General features: G+C 51.0%; 19 non-coding genes across 19 annotated transcripts; 13 read left to right on the top strand and 6 right to left on the bottom strand.

Moving 5' to 3' along the window:
- The first annotated feature begins 80 nt into the window (after positions 1-80).
- trnam-cau (transfer RNA methionine (anticodon CAU)) lies at positions 81-153 on the top strand. Its single transcript has one exon. It is a non-coding gene; the product is annotated as a tRNA-Met (tRNA).
- Positions 154-1,338: 1,185 nt separating this feature from the next.
- trnae-cuc (transfer RNA glutamic acid (anticodon CUC)) lies at positions 1,339-1,410 on the bottom strand. The gene has a single exon. It is a non-coding gene; the product is annotated as a tRNA-Glu (tRNA).
- Positions 1,411-1,532: 122 nt separating this feature from the next.
- trnag-gcc (transfer RNA glycine (anticodon GCC)) lies at positions 1,533-1,603 on the top strand. Its single transcript has one exon. It is a non-coding gene; the product is annotated as a tRNA-Gly (tRNA).
- Positions 1,604-2,204: 601 nt separating this feature from the next.
- Positions 2,205-2,277, top strand: trnam-cau (transfer RNA methionine (anticodon CAU)). The gene has a single exon. It is a non-coding gene; the product is annotated as a tRNA-Met (tRNA).
- Positions 2,278-3,462: 1,185 nt separating this feature from the next.
- trnae-cuc (transfer RNA glutamic acid (anticodon CUC)) lies at positions 3,463-3,534 on the bottom strand. Its single transcript has one exon. It is a non-coding gene; the product is annotated as a tRNA-Glu (tRNA).
- Positions 3,535-3,656: 122 nt separating this feature from the next.
- On the top strand, positions 3,657-3,727 carry trnag-gcc (transfer RNA glycine (anticodon GCC)). Its single transcript has one exon. It is a non-coding gene; the product is annotated as a tRNA-Gly (tRNA).
- Positions 3,728-4,328: 601 nt separating this feature from the next.
- On the top strand, positions 4,329-4,401 carry trnam-cau (transfer RNA methionine (anticodon CAU)). The gene has a single exon. It is a non-coding gene; the product is annotated as a tRNA-Met (tRNA).
- Positions 4,402-5,586: 1,185 nt separating this feature from the next.
- On the bottom strand, positions 5,587-5,658 carry trnae-cuc (transfer RNA glutamic acid (anticodon CUC)). The gene has a single exon. It is a non-coding gene; the product is annotated as a tRNA-Glu (tRNA).
- Positions 5,659-5,780: 122 nt separating this feature from the next.
- Positions 5,781-5,851, top strand: trnag-gcc (transfer RNA glycine (anticodon GCC)). The gene has a single exon. It is a non-coding gene; the product is annotated as a tRNA-Gly (tRNA).
- A 601-nt stretch (positions 5,852-6,452) lies between these two features.
- On the top strand, positions 6,453-6,525 carry trnam-cau (transfer RNA methionine (anticodon CAU)). The gene has a single exon. It is a non-coding gene; the product is annotated as a tRNA-Met (tRNA).
- Positions 6,526-7,710: 1,185 nt separating this feature from the next.
- trnae-cuc (transfer RNA glutamic acid (anticodon CUC)) lies at positions 7,711-7,782 on the bottom strand. The gene has a single exon. It is a non-coding gene; the product is annotated as a tRNA-Glu (tRNA).
- Positions 7,783-7,904: 122 nt separating this feature from the next.
- Positions 7,905-7,975, top strand: trnag-gcc (transfer RNA glycine (anticodon GCC)). Its single transcript has one exon. It is a non-coding gene; the product is annotated as a tRNA-Gly (tRNA).
- Positions 7,976-8,570: 595 nt separating this feature from the next.
- trnam-cau (transfer RNA methionine (anticodon CAU)) lies at positions 8,571-8,643 on the top strand. Its single transcript has one exon. It is a non-coding gene; the product is annotated as a tRNA-Met (tRNA).
- Positions 8,644-9,828: 1,185 nt separating this feature from the next.
- On the bottom strand, positions 9,829-9,900 carry trnae-cuc (transfer RNA glutamic acid (anticodon CUC)). The gene has a single exon. It is a non-coding gene; the product is annotated as a tRNA-Glu (tRNA).
- A 122-nt stretch (positions 9,901-10,022) lies between these two features.
- On the top strand, positions 10,023-10,093 carry trnag-gcc (transfer RNA glycine (anticodon GCC)). Its single transcript has one exon. It is a non-coding gene; the product is annotated as a tRNA-Gly (tRNA).
- A 601-nt stretch (positions 10,094-10,694) lies between these two features.
- trnam-cau (transfer RNA methionine (anticodon CAU)) lies at positions 10,695-10,767 on the top strand. Its single transcript has one exon. It is a non-coding gene; the product is annotated as a tRNA-Met (tRNA).
- A 1,185-nt stretch (positions 10,768-11,952) lies between these two features.
- trnae-cuc (transfer RNA glutamic acid (anticodon CUC)) lies at positions 11,953-12,024 on the bottom strand. The gene has a single exon. It is a non-coding gene; the product is annotated as a tRNA-Glu (tRNA).
- Positions 12,025-12,146: 122 nt separating this feature from the next.
- Positions 12,147-12,217, top strand: trnag-gcc (transfer RNA glycine (anticodon GCC)). The gene has a single exon. It is a non-coding gene; the product is annotated as a tRNA-Gly (tRNA).
- A 601-nt stretch (positions 12,218-12,818) lies between these two features.
- Positions 12,819-12,891, top strand: trnam-cau (transfer RNA methionine (anticodon CAU)). Its single transcript has one exon. It is a non-coding gene; the product is annotated as a tRNA-Met (tRNA).
- The last annotated feature ends 471 nt before the right edge of the window (positions 12,892-13,362 follow it).

Below are 13,362 nucleotides of genomic sequence, written 5' to 3'. Positions count from 1 at the left end.
GGGACTCACCTTTGTTTGTCCAAGCTGAATTTCATTTCTGTGCAGCTTCGAGAAATCGTCCATTTTCAGGTTCCCTGTCAGCCTCGTTGGCGCAGTAGGCAGCGCGTCAGTCTCATAATCTGAAGGTCGTGAGTTCGAGCCTCACACGAGGCAGGTGTTTTGGTACAGAGTTGGTCCATCCATTTTGTACCTCTTCTACCCATTTCGAGGACGCTGGAGCCTTAGAACCACTCCTTTGTAGTGGATTTTCAGCCTCCTCCGATGCGAGATCTAGAACAGGGATCAATCCAAATCATTCTGCCATTGAGCGTGGAAAGCCTTCCCATCTGTTTGATTTCAAGACTCACACGTGGCAGGCGATCCTCCCCTATGGATGTGTGCCGGCCCTCTGAAACCACTTCATCCAACTTTCACCACAATTCCTCTTTCTTTTCTCAGGTCAGAATTGCGGGGCACCACACGTTGGCTCCCAAATGACTCCTACCTGTTATTTCTTCTAGGACACTTTGTCCAGGTAGGGTTAGGAATGTCTTTGCATTGGAAGCGGATGAACAAGGGCTGATAATTGGTTATCAGCAGCTCCCGAGCTGAGTCTCTGGAGGTTGCCTGGAGTTCCTTTGCCAACAGGGTCCATGGAGAGGGATAATTTGAAGTCATTCTTGCCTGACTGTTAAGTTGGAACAAGAAGTCTATGCAAACCAAACTTGGGTTGGACATCGTATCTGCATTAAGTCAAGATGTTGTTGAGAGTAGACTTTGGAGAGTGGCGCGAATTCGACGAGACAATTGGCAGACTTGTAAGGGCTGGTGGCTGAGCGTTAGAACTGTCGCCTGCCACATGTGAATCACGAAATCAGAAGGTAGTGACTTGTAGCCTCACGCAAGCGATGTGCTTTGATGCGCAGTACGTGGCAGAGTTTGTGCATCCATTTTAAGCGTCTGGAGAGGAGAGTTTGGACAGTAGCGCGAATTCAGCGGGACAATTGGCGGACATGCAAGGGTTGTTAGCTCAGCGGTAGAATTGTCGCCTGCCATGCGCAAGTCTCGAAAACTGGCGGTGTTGAGCTCTATCCTCACGGGAGGCATGTTTTGATGCGCAGTTCGGCCACACATTTTTTGGATGTCCTGTCACACCCTTCACCTCCAAGACGGCAGCTCATCCTGGGCTTGAAGAACTGGCAACTCTGCTTCATTTGTTGACGGCTTCAAGGAATGGTCCGTTTTGGGGGGAGATGGTGCCTTGAGGCTCTCTTGATACACAGTACGTGGCAAAGGCAACCCATCCATTGTCTACCGCTTGTCCCTTTCGGGTAAGGCGGAGGTGGGGCAAAACACAGTTTCCCTGACCGGGAATCGAACCCGGGCCGCGGCGGTGAGAGCGCCGAATCCTGACCACTAGACCATCAGGGAGCTGCCACAGAGGTGTCTTGATGAGTGACGCGTGGGTGTATCGGGCTACATTTTCCGCTGCGCCTCGAGAGGAGCGCTTGGGCAATGGCGCGAATTCGTTGAGAAAACTGCCACGTGTGTGAGCATTGGTGGTTCAGTGGTAGAATTCTCGCCTGCCACGCGGGAGACCCGGGTTCGATTCCCGGCCAATGCACGGTTCCTTTATGCGTGGGGTCTTGGGGGGCATTAAGTTTGTTCTCGGTCACGGCCAGACGGCATCAAGATTTGGAACAAGAAGCCTGTGCAAACCAAACTTGGGTTGGACATCGTATCTGCATTAAGTCAAGATGTTGTTGAGAGGAGACTTTGGACAGTGGCGCGAATTCGGCGGGACAATTGGCAGACTTAGAATTGTCGCCTGCCAGCGCCAGTGGGTGACTGAATATATGTTTACAGACATTGCTGGTAAACCCGTGTGTCTTATTAGTGGAGCTAATGTGGCTGTAATTAAGGAATTTAACTTAAGACGGCACTACGAGACAAAAGAAGAATGGTCCGTTTTGGGGGAAGATGGTGTCTTGAGCCTCGCTTGATACACAGTACGTGGCAAAGGCAACCCATCCATTGTCTACCGCTTGTCCCTTTCAGGTAAGCCGGAGCTGGGTCAAAACACCGTTTTTAGGATCTCCTGTGGCACTCTTCACCTCCAAAACCCGTTCAGGGCTTAAATACCTGGGGACTCACCTTTGTTTGTCCAAGCTGAATTTCATTTCTGTGCAGCTTCGAGAAATCGTCCATTTTCAGGTTCCCTGTCAGCCTCGTTGGCGCAGTAGGCAGCGCGTCAGTCTCATAATCTGAAGGTCGTGAGTTCGAGCCTCACACGAGGCAGGTGTTTTGGTACAGAGTTGGTCCATCCATTTTGTACCTCTTCTACCCATTTCGAGGACGCTGGAGCCTTAGAACCACTCCTTTGTAGTGGATTTTCAGCCTCCTCCGATGCGAGATCTAGAACAGGGATCAATCCAAATCATTCTGCCATTGAGCGTGGAAAGCCTTCCCATCTGTTTGATTTCAAGACTCACACGTGGCAGGCGATCCTCCCCTATGGATGTGTGCCGGCCCTCTGAAACCACTTCATCCAACTTTCACCACAATTCCTCTTTCTTTTCTCAGGTCAGAATTGCGGGGCACCACACGTTGGCTCCCAAATGACTCCTACCTGTTATTTCTTCTAGGACACTTTGTCCAGGTAGGGTTAGGAATGTCTTTGCATTGGAAGCGGATGAACAAGGGCTGATAATTGGTTATCAGCAGCTCCCGAGCTGAGTCTCTGGAGGTTGCCTGGAGTTCCTTTGCCAACAGGGTCCATGGAGAGGGATAATTTGAAGTCATTCTTGCCTGACTGTTAAGTTGGAACAAGAAGTCTATGCAAACCAAACTTGGGTTGGACATCGTATCTGCATTAAGTCAAGATGTTGTTGAGAGTAGACTTTGGAGAGTGGCGCGAATTCGACGAGACAATTGGCAGACTTGTAAGGGCTGGTGGCTGAGCGTTAGAACTGTCGCCTGCCACATGTGAATCACGAAATCAGAAGGTAGTGACTTGTAGCCTCACGCAAGCGATGTGCTTTGATGCGCAGTACGTGGCAGAGTTTGTGCATCCATTTTAAGCGTCTGGAGAGGAGAGTTTGGACAGTAGCGCGAATTCAGCGGGACAATTGGCGGACATGCAAGGGTTGTTAGCTCAGCGGTAGAATTGTCGCCTGCCATGCGCAAGTCTCGAAAACTGGCGGTGTTGAGCTCTATCCTCACGGGAGGCATGTTTTGATGCGCAGTTCGGCCACACATTTTTTGGATGTCCTGTCACACCCTTCACCTCCAAGACGGCAGCTCATCCTGGGCTTGAAGAACTGGCAACTCTGCTTCATTTGTTGACGGCTTCAAGGAATGGTCCGTTTTGGGGGGAGATGGTGCCTTGAGGCTCTCTTGATACACAGTACGTGGCAAAGGCAACCCATCCATTGTCTACCGCTTGTCCCTTTCGGGTAAGGCGGAGGTGGGGCAAAACACAGTTTCCCTGACCGGGAATCGAACCCGGGCCGCGGCGGTGAGAGCGCCGAATCCTGACCACTAGACCATCAGGGAGCTGCCACAGAGGTGTCTTGATGAGTGACGCGTGGGTGTATCGGGCTACATTTTCCGCTGCGCCTCGAGAGGAGCGCTTGGGCAATGGCGCGAATTCGTTGAGAAAACTGCCACGTGTGTGAGCATTGGTGGTTCAGTGGTAGAATTCTCGCCTGCCACGCGGGAGACCCGGGTTCGATTCCCGGCCAATGCACGGTTCCTTTATGCGTGGGGTCTTGGGGGGCATTAAGTTTGTTCTCGGTCACGGCCAGACGGCATCAAGATTTGGAACAAGAAGCCTGTGCAAACCAAACTTGGGTTGGACATCGTATCTGCATTAAGTCAAGATGTTGTTGAGAGGAGACTTTGGACAGTGGCGCGAATTCGGCGGGACAATTGGCAGACTTAGAATTGTCGCCTGCCAGCGCCAGTGGGTGACTGAATATATGTTTACAGACATTGCTGGTAAACCCGTGTGTCTTATTAGTGGAGCTAATGTGGCTGTAATTAAGGAATTTAACTTAAGACGGCACTACGAGACAAAAGAAGAATGGTCCGTTTTGGGGGAAGATGGTGTCTTGAGCCTCGCTTGATACACAGTACGTGGCAAAGGCAACCCATCCATTGTCTACCGCTTGTCCCTTTCAGGTAAGCCGGAGCTGGGTCAAAACACCGTTTTTAGGATCTCCTGTGGCACTCTTCACCTCCAAAACCCGTTCAGGGCTTAAATACCTGGGGACTCACCTTTGTTTGTCCAAGCTGAATTTCATTTCTGTGCAGCTTCGAGAAATCGTCCATTTTCAGGTTCCCTGTCAGCCTCGTTGGCGCAGTAGGCAGCGCGTCAGTCTCATAATCTGAAGGTCGTGAGTTCGAGCCTCACACGAGGCAGGTGTTTTGGTACAGAGTTGGTCCATCCATTTTGTACCTCTTCTACCCATTTCGAGGACGCTGGAGCCTTAGAACCACTCCTTTGTAGTGGATTTTCAGCCTCCTCCGATGCGAGATCTAGAACAGGGATCAATCCAAATCATTCTGCCATTGAGCGTGGAAAGCCTTCCCATCTGTTTGATTTCAAGACTCACACGTGGCAGGCGATCCTCCCCTATGGATGTGTGCCGGCCCTCTGAAACCACTTCATCCAACTTTCACCACAATTCCTCTTTCTTTTCTCAGGTCAGAATTGCGGGGCACCACACGTTGGCTCCCAAATGACTCCTACCTGTTATTTCTTCTAGGACACTTTGTCCAGGTAGGGTTAGGAATGTCTTTGCATTGGAAGCGGATGAACAAGGGCTGATAATTGGTTATCAGCAGCTCCCGAGCTGAGTCTCTGGAGGTTGCCTGGAGTTCCTTTGCCAACAGGGTCCATGGAGAGGGATAATTTGAAGTCATTCTTGCCTGACTGTTAAGTTGGAACAAGAAGTCTATGCAAACCAAACTTGGGTTGGACATCGTATCTGCATTAAGTCAAGATGTTGTTGAGAGTAGACTTTGGAGAGTGGCGCGAATTCGACGAGACAATTGGCAGACTTGTAAGGGCTGGTGGCTGAGCGTTAGAACTGTCGCCTGCCACATGTGAATCACGAAATCAGAAGGTAGTGACTTGTAGCCTCACGCAAGCGATGTGCTTTGATGCGCAGTACGTGGCAGAGTTTGTGCATCCATTTTAAGCGTCTGGAGAGGAGAGTTTGGACAGTAGCGCGAATTCAGCGGGACAATTGGCGGACATGCAAGGGTTGTTAGCTCAGCGGTAGAATTGTCGCCTGCCATGCGCAAGTCTCGAAAACTGGCGGTGTTGAGCTCTATCCTCACGGGAGGCATGTTTTGATGCGCAGTTCGGCCACACATTTTTTGGATGTCCTGTCACACCCTTCACCTCCAAGACGGCAGCTCATCCTGGGCTTGAAGAACTGGCAACTCTGCTTCATTTGTTGACGGCTTCAAGGAATGGTCCGTTTTGGGGGGAGATGGTGCCTTGAGGCTCTCTTGATACACAGTACGTGGCAAAGGCAACCCATCCATTGTCTACCGCTTGTCCCTTTCGGGTAAGGCGGAGGTGGGGCAAAACACAGTTTCCCTGACCGGGAATCGAACCCGGGCCGCGGCGGTGAGAGCGCCGAATCCTGACCACTAGACCATCAGGGAGCTGCCACAGAGGTGTCTTGATGAGTGACGCGTGGGTGTATCGGGCTACATTTTCCGCTGCGCCTCGAGAGGAGCGCTTGGGCAATGGCGCGAATTCGTTGAGAAAACTGCCACGTGTGTGAGCATTGGTGGTTCAGTGGTAGAATTCTCGCCTGCCACGCGGGAGACCCGGGTTCGATTCCCGGCCAATGCACGGTTCCTTTATGCGTGGGGTCTTGGGGGACATTAAGTTTGTTCTCGGTCACGGCCAGACGGCATCAAGATTTGGAACAAGAAGCCTGTGCAAACCAAACTTGGGTTGGACATCGTATCTGCATTAAGTCAAGATGTTGTTGAGAGGAGACTTTGGACAGTGGCGCGAATTCGGCGGGACAATTGGCAGACTTAGAATTGTCGCCTGCCAGCGCCAGTGGGTGACTGAATATATGTTTACAGACATTGCTGGTAAACCCGTGTGTCTTATTAGTGGAGCTAATGTGGCTGTAATTAAGGAATTTAACTTAAGACGGCACTACGAGACAAAAGAAGAATGGTCCGTTTTGGGGGAAGATGGTGTCTTGAGCCTCGCTTGATACACAGTACGTGGCAAAGGCAACCCATCCATTGTCTACCGCTTGTCCCTTTCAGGTAAGCCGGAGCTGGGTCAAAACACCGTTTTTAGGATCTCCTGTGGCACTCTTCACCTCCAAAACCCGTTCAGGGCTTAAATACCTGGGGACTCACCTTTGTTTGTCCAAGCTGAATTTCATTTCTGTGCAGCTTCGAGAAATCGTCCATTTTCAGGTTCCCTGTCAGCCTCGTTGGCGCAGTAGGCAGCGCGTCAGTCTCATAATCTGAAGGTCGTGAGTTCGAGCCTCACACGAGGCAGGTGTTTTGGTACAGAGTTGGTCCATCCATTTTGTACCTCTTCTACCCATTTCGAGGACGCTGGAGCCTTAGAACCACTCCTTTGTAGTGGATTTTCAGCCTCCTCCGATGCGAGATCTAGAACAGGGATCAATCCAAATCATTCTGCCATTGAGCGTGGAAAGCCTTCCCATCTGTTTGATTTCAAGACTCACACGTGGCAGGCGATCCTCCCCTATGGATGTGTGCCGGCCCTCTGAAACCACTTCATCCAACTTTCACCACAATTCCTCTTTCTTTTCTCAGGTCAGAATTGCGGGGCACCACACGTTGGCTCCCAAATGACTCCTACCTGTTATTTCTTCTAGGACACTTTGTCCAGGTAGGGTTAGGAATGTCTTTGCATTGGAAGCGGATGAACAAGGGCTGATAATTGGTTATCAGCAGCTCCCGAGCTGAGTCTCTGGAGGTTGCCTGGAGTTCCTTTGCCAACAGGGTCCATGGAGAGGGATAATTTGAAGTCATTCTTGCCTGACTGTTAAGTTGGAACAAGAAGTCTATGCAAACCAAACTTGGGTTGGACATCGTATCTGCATTAAGTCAAGATGTTGTTGAGAGTAGACTTTGGAGAGTGGCGCGAATTCGACGAGACAATTGGCAGACTTGTAAGGGCTGGTGGCTGAGCGTTAGAACTGTCGCCTGCCACATGTGAATCACGAAATCAGAAGGTAGTGACTTGTAGCCTCACGCAAGCGATGTGCTTTGATGCGCAGTACGTGGCAGAGTTTGTGCATCCATTTTAAGCGTCTGGAGAGGAGAGTTTGGACAGTAGCGCGAATTCAGCGGGACAATTGGCGGACATGCAAGGGTTGTTAGCTCAGCGGTAGAATTGTCGCCTGCCATGCGCAAGTCTCGAAAACTGGCGGTGTTGAGCTCTATCCTCACGGGAGGCATGTTTTGATGCGCAGTTCGGCCACACATTTTTTGGATGTCCTGTCACACCCTTCACCTCCAAGACGGCAGCTCATCCTGGGCTTGAAGAACTGGCAACTCTGCTTCATTTGTTGACGGCTTCAAGGAATGGTCCGTTTTGGGGGGAGATGGTGCCTTGAGGCTCTCTTGATACACAGTACGTGGCAAAGGCAACCCATCCATTGTCTACCGCTTGTCCCTTTCGGGTAAGGCGGAGGTGGGGCAAAACACAGTTTCCCTGACCGGGAATCGAACCCGGGCCGCGGCGGTGAGAGCTCCGAATCCTGACCACTAGACCATCAGGGAGCTGCCACAGAGGTGTCTTGATGAGTGACGCGTGGGTGTATCGGGCTACATTTTCCGCTGCGCCTCGAGAGGAGCGCTTGGGCAATGGCGCGAATTCGTTGAGAAAACTGCCACGTGTGTGAGCATTGGTGGTTCAGTGGTAGAATTCTCGCCTGCCACGCGGGAGACCCGGGTTCGATTCCCGGCCAACGCACGGTTCCTTTATGCGTGGGGTCTTGGGGGGCATTAAGTTTGGTCATGGCCAGACGGCATCAAGATTTGGAACAAGAAGCCTGTGCAAACCAAACTTGGGTTGGACATCGTATCTGCATTAAGTCAAGATGTTGTTGAGAGGAGACTTTGGACAGTGGCGCGAATTCGGCAGGACAATTGGCAGACTTAGAATTGTCGCCTGCCAGCGCCAGTGGGTGACTGAATATATGTTTACAGACATTGCTGGTAAACCCGTGTGTCTTATTAGTGGAGCTAATGTGGCTGTAATTAAGGAATTTAACTTAAGACGGCACTACGAGACAAAAGAAGAATGGTCCGTTTTGGGGGAAGATGGTGTCTTGAGCCTCGCTTGATACACAGTACGTGGCAAAGGCAACCCATCCATTGTCTACCGCTTGTCCCTTTCAGGTAAGCCGGAGCTGGGTCAAAACACCGTTTTTAGGATCTCCTGTGGCACTCTTCACCTCCAAAACCCGTTCAGGGCTTAAATACCTGGGGACTCACCTTTGTTTGTCCAAGCTGAATTTCATTTCTGTGCAGCTTCGAGAAATCGTCCATTTTCAGGTTCCCTGTCAGCCTCGTTGGCGCAGTAGGCAGCGCGTCAGTCTCATAATCTGAAGGTCGTGAGTTCGAGCCTCACACGAGGCAGGTGTTTTGGTACAGAGTTGGTCCATCCATTTTGTACCTCTTCTACCCATTTCGAGGACGCTGGAGCCTTAGAACCACTCCTTTGTAGTGGATTTTCAGCCTCCTCCGATGCGAGATCTAGAACAGGGATCAATCCAAATCATTCTGCCATTGAGCGTGGAAAGCCTTCCCATCTGTTTGATTTCAAGACTCACACGTGGCAGGCGATCCTCCCCTATGGATGTGTGCCGGCCCTCTGAAACCACTTCATCCAACTTTCACCACAATTCCTCTTTCTTTTCTCAGGTCAGAATTGCGGGGCACCACACGTTGGCTCCCAAATGACTCCTACCTGTTATTTCTTCTAGGACACTTTGTCCAGGTAGGGTTAGGAATGTCTTTGCATTGGAAGCGGATGAACAAGGGCTGATAATTGGTTATCAGCAGCTCCCGAGCTGAGTCTCTGGAGGTTGCCTGGAGTTCCTTTGCCAACAGGGTCCATGGAGAGGGATAATTTGAAGTCATTCTTGCCTGACTGTTAAGTTGGAACAAGAAGTCTATGCAAACCAAACTTGGGTTGGACATCGTATCTGCATTAAGTCAAGATGTTGTTGAGAGTAGACTTTGGAGAGTGGCGCGAATTCGACGAGACAATTGGCAGACTTGTAAGGGCTGGTGGCTGAGCGTTAGAACTGTCGCCTGCCACATGTGAATCACGAAATCAGAAGGTAGTGACTTGTAGCCTCACGCAAGCGATGTGCTTTGATGCGCAGTACGTGGCAGAGTTTGTGCATCCATTTTAAGCGTCTGGAGAGGAGAGTTTAGACAGTAGCGCGAATTCAGCGGGACAATTGGCGGACATGCAAGGGTTGTTAGCTCAGCGGTAGAATTGTCGCCTGCCATGCGCAAGTCTCGAAAACTGGCGGTGTTGAGCTCTATCCTCACGGGAGGCATGTTTTGATGCGCAGTTCGGCCACACATTTTTTGGATGTCCTGTCACACCCTTCACCTCCAAGACGGCAGCTCATCCTGGGCTTGAAGAACTGGCAACTCTGCTTCATTTGTTGACGGCTTCAAGGAATGGTCCGTTTTGGGGGGAGATGGTGCCTTGAGGCTCTCTTGATACACAGTACGTGGCAAAGGCAACCCATCCATTGTCTACCGCTTGTCCCTTTCGGGTAAGGCGGAGGTGGGGCAAAACACAGTTTCCCTGACCGGGAATCGAACCCGGGCCGCGGCGGTGAGAGCGCCGAATCCTGACCACTAGACCATCAGGGAGCTGCCACAGAGGTGTCTTGATGAGTGACGCGTGGGTGTATCGGGCTACATTTTCCGCTGCGCCTCGAGAGGAGCGCTTGGGCAATGGCACGAATTCGTTGAGAAAACTGCCACGTGTGTGAGCATTGGTGGTTCAGTGGTAGAATTCTCGCCTGCCACGCGGGAGACCCGGGTTCGATTCCCGGCCAACGCACGGTTCCTTTATGCGTGGGGTCTTGGGGGGCATTAAGTTTGTTCTCGGTCACGGCCAGACGGCATCAAGATTTGGAACAAGAAGCCTGTGCAAACCAAACTTGGGTTGGACATCGTATCTGCATTAAGTCAAGATGTTGTTGAGAGGAGACTTTGGACAGTGGCGCGAATTCGGCGGGACAATTGGCAGACTTAGAATTGTCGCCTGCCAGCGCCAGTGGGTGACTGAATATATGTTTACAGACATTGCTGGTAAACCCGTGTGTCTTATTAGTGGAGCTAATGTGGCTGTAATTAAGGAATTTAACTTAAGACGGCACTACGAGACAAAAGAAGAATGGTCCGTTTTGGGGGAAGATGGTGTCTTGAGCCTCGCTTGATACACAGTACGTGGCAAAGGCAACCCATCCATTGTCTACCGCTTGTCCCTTTCAGGTAAGCCGGAGCTGGGTCAAAACACCGTTTTTAGGATCTCCTGTGGCACTCTTCACCTCCAAAACCCGTTCAGGGCTTAAATACCTGGGGACTCACCTTTGTTTGTCCAAGCTGAATTTCATTTCTGTGCAGCTTCGAGAAATCGTCCATTTTCAGGTTCCCTGTCAGCCTCGTTGGCGCAGTAGGCAGCGCGTCAGTCTCATAATCTGAAGGTCGTGAGTTCGAGCCTCACACGAGGCAGGTGTTTTGGTACAGAGTTGGTCCATCCATTTTGTACCTCTTCTACCCATTTCGAGGACGCTGGAGCCTTAGAACCACTCCTTTGTAGTGGATTTTCAGCCTCCTCCGATGCGAGATCTAGAACAGGGATCAATCCAAATCATTCTGCCATTGAGCGTGGAAAGCCTTCCCATCTGTTTGATTTCAAGACTCACACGTGGCAGGCGATCCTCCCCTATGGATGTGTGCCGGCCCTCTGAAACCACTTCATCCAACTTTCACCACAATTCCTCTTTCTTTTCTCAGGTCAGAATTGCGGGGCACCACACGTTGGCTCCCAAATGACTCCTACCTGTTATTTCTTCTAGGACACTTTGTCCAGGTAGGGTTAGGAATGTCTTTGCATTGGAAGCGGATGAACAAGGGCTGATAATTGGTTATCAGCAGCTCCCGAGCTGAGTCTCTGGAGGTTGCCTGGAGTTCCTTTGCCAACAGGGTCCATGGAGAGGGATAATTTGAAGTCATTCTTGCCTGACTGTTAAGTTGGAACAAGAAGTCTATGCAAACCAAACTTGGGTTGGACATCGTATCTGCATTAAGTCAAGATGTTGTTGAGAGTAGACTTTGGAGAGTGGCGCGAATTCGACGAGACAATTGGCAGACTTGTAAGGGCTGGTGGCTGAGCGTTAGAACTGTCGCCTGCCACATGTGAATCACGAAATCAGAAGGTAGTGACTTGTAGCCTCACGCAAGCGATGTGCTTTGATGCGCAGTACGTGGCAGAGTTTGTGCATCCATTTTAAGCGTCTGGAGAGGAGAGTTTGGACAGTAGCGCGAATTCAGCGGGACAATTGGCGGACATGCAAGGGTTGTTAGCTCAGCGGTAGAATTGTCGCCTGCCATGCGCAAGTCTCGAAAACTGGCGGTGTTGAGCTCTATCCTCACGGGAGGCATGTTTTGATGCGCAGTTCGGCCACACATTTTTTGGATGTCCTGTCACACCCTTCACCTCCAAGACGGCAGCTCATCCTGGGCTTGAAGAACTGGCAACTCTGCTTCATTTGTTGACGGCTTCAAGGAATGGTCCGTTTTGGGGGGAGATGGTGCCTTGAGGCTCTCTTGATACACAGTACGTGGCAAAGGCAACCCATCCATTGTCTACCGCTTGTCCCTTTCGGGTAAGGCGGAGGTGGGGCAAAACACAGTTTCCCTGACCGGGAATCGAACCCGGGCCGCGGCGGTGAGAGCGCCGAATCCTGACCACTAGACCATCAGGGAGCTGCCACAGAGGTGTCTTGATGAGTGACGCGTGGGTGTATCGGGCTACATTTTCCGCTGCGCCTCGAGAGGAGCGCTTGGGCAATGGCGCGAATTCGTTGAGAAAACTGCCACGTGTGTGAGCATTGGTGGTTCAGTGGTAGAATTCTCGCCTGCCACGCGGGAGACCCGGGTTCGATTCCCGGCCAATGCACGGTTCCTTTATGCGTGGGGTCTTGGGGGGCATTAAGTTTGTTCTCGGTCACGGCCAGACGGCATCAAGATTTGGAACAAGAAGCCTGTGCAAACCAAACTTGGGTTGGACATCGTATCTGCATTAAGTCAAGATGTTGTTGAGAGGAGACTTTGGACAGTGGCGCGAATTCGGCGGGACAATTGGCAGACTTAGAATTGTCGCCTGCCAGCGCCAGTGGGTGACTGAATATATGTTTACAGACATTGCTGGTAAACCCGTGTGTCTTATTAGTGGAGCTAATGTGGCTGTAATTAAGGAATTTAACTTAAGACGGCACTACGAGACAAAAGAAGAATGGTCCGTTTTGGGGGAAGATGGTGTCTTGAGCCTCGCTTGATACACAGTACGTGGCAAAGGCAACCCATCCATTGTCTACCGCTTGTCCCTTTCAGGTAAGCCGGAGCTGGGTCAAAACACCGTTTTTAGGATCTCCTGTGGCACTCTTCACCTCCAAAACCCGTTCAGGGCTTAAATACCTGGGGACTCACCTTTGTTTGTCCAAGCTGAATTTCATTTCTGTGCAGCTTCGAGAAATCGTCCATTTTCAGGTTCCCTGTCAGCCTCGTTGGCGCAGTAGGCAGCGCGTCAGTCTCATAATCTGAAGGTCGTGAGTTCGAGCCTCACACGAGGCAGGTGTTTTGGTACAGAGTTGGTCCATCCATTTTGTACCTCTTCTACCCATTTTGAGGACGCTGGAGCCTTAGAACCACTCCTTTGTAGTGGATTTTCAGCCTCCTCCGATGCGAGATCTAGAACAGGGATCAATCCAAATCATTCTGCCATTGAGCGTGGAAAGCCTTCCCATCTGTTTGATTTCAAGACTCACACGTGGCAGGCGATCCTCCCCTATGGATGTGTGCCGGCCCTCTGAAACCACTTCATCCAACTTTCACCACAATTCCTCTTTCTTTTCTCAGGTCAGAATTGCGGGGCACCACACGTTGGCTCCCAAATGACTCCTACCTGTTATTTCTTCTAGGACACTTTGTCCAGGTAGGGTTAGGAATGTCTTTGCATTGGAAGCGGATGAACAAGGGCTGATAATTGGTTATCAGCAGCTCCCGAGCTGAGTCTCTGGAGGTTGCCTGGAGTTCCTTTGCCAA

The sequence above is a fragment of the Maylandia zebra genome, linkage group LG23 (genome assembly GCF_041146795.1).
Source record: "Maylandia zebra isolate NMK-2024a linkage group LG23, Mzebra_GT3a, whole genome shotgun sequence".
Taxonomy (NCBI): Eukaryota; Metazoa; Chordata; class Actinopteri; order Cichliformes; family Cichlidae; genus Maylandia; species Maylandia zebra.
Note: the sequence above shows the minus strand (reverse complement) of the source record. Positions and strands in the feature narration are given on the sequence as shown.